At 41.1% G+C, this 1,305-nt stretch overlaps 1 long non-coding RNA gene across 1 annotated transcript; it reads left to right on the top strand.

Moving 5' to 3' along the window:
- The first annotated feature begins 241 nt into the window (after window positions 1-241).
- Window positions 242-707, top strand: LOC144651367 (uncharacterized). The gene is made up of 2 exons (XR_013570309.1): window positions 242-442; window positions 651-707. It is a non-coding gene; the product is annotated as an uncharacterized LOC144651367 (long non-coding RNA).
- The last annotated feature ends 598 nt before the right edge of the window (window positions 708-1,305 follow it).

Genomic DNA, 1,305 nt, shown 5'->3' with positions numbered 1-1,305 from the left:
AATCATTTACTCAGTTTTCGAAGGGGATTACGCAAGCGATTTCAGAAAAGTCAGTGAGGATCCGCCGTCACATTTTTCCAGTTAGGGGTCCATGTGTCATTTTATTACTGTGGTGTTGGTTCCAAATAAGGCTGCGATCACCTTTTACGGCACTTAGCGCTGGAAATTTTTAGTCTAAAGAAGCGCACGCTATATAAATTATTATCATTATCTATGGTTGCCACGGGAGAGAGCAGAGGTTCTGAATTCCGAGATTGAAAATGTCGTACGAATTTGTAGTAAATGAGAAAGACATGGGTCTGAATAGTGTTGGAAGGAACGGCCAAACTGAGTATATTGAAAAGGCAAGCTTTTTGCTAGAACTGCTGAAGTACGTGGAAGCTGGCCAGCAAAACAGCGGCTTCATTTCAAAGGTCTACTGTTCAATACGCAAGGAATCGAGGTAAAGTAAAATAGGTTCGATCGAAGTTTAACCTTATCTCTTACTGCAATGTTTCAGAGACATAGTTTGGTGTTATATTCATTTTAATATTCTAATAACCCATTTAATTTTACACTCAGTAACTCTAATGTTTTACCAACCTTAAGCCTAATGAAAACCACCCTGCACATTGTTTTACATTGTATTTCTATTTTTTAATATAACAAAGGTCTAACTGCCGAATACCTTGTGGGAAAGTTTAGAGAAATCGCAGAGAACCAGCTGGTACACCAAAAGATCACAGGTGAAAAAAAATTCAACCTTCCCCCTGATGAAACCCTAGAGTGTGACCTTACCTGGGTTTCCCAAACAGAATCATGTGCTATAACATCCCTCGCATGTGGACACAGTTTCCATACTGGCTGTGTAAAAAGAGTTCAAATTGGTACCCTGTCCATTGTGCTGGCCTAATCTTAAAAATGAAATCACCAAACTTGCAACAAGCTGGAACTCAGGACCGCTAAAACCACAACAAACAAAACCTGAACCTGAAAGTAATGATTAAAGAGATGACTCTCCAGATTATTCTGTCACTGAAATTCCTGTAAGCAGTACATCTCCATCAAGTGCCAAGGCCAGAAGAACTGTGCAAAGAGCAGATCCCACGACTATGTCATCAGCAGCTCAAGCCGCGTCAGCAGCGCAAACAGCATCTTCAACAAACCCAGAACCAATGCCACGTCAGCAGAAAGTTCTAGTGCCATTTCTGCCCCTCAGCAATAAGCAGCCAGCAGTACATGTACCATGTCAACCTGTCCACCACACTCCTTTTCGATACCAGTTATTTCATCTCAACAACATGCCAATGTTACATCTTGGATGTT

This window comes from Oculina patagonica, chromosome 4 (genome assembly GCF_052425735.1).
Source record: "Oculina patagonica isolate OP01 chromosome 4, crgOcupat, whole genome shotgun sequence".
Taxonomy (NCBI): domain Eukaryota; kingdom Metazoa; phylum Cnidaria; class Anthozoa; order Scleractinia; family Oculinidae; genus Oculina; species Oculina patagonica.
The sequence above is the reverse complement of the archived record's forward strand: the minus strand, read 5'-3'. Positions and strand labels throughout refer to the sequence as shown.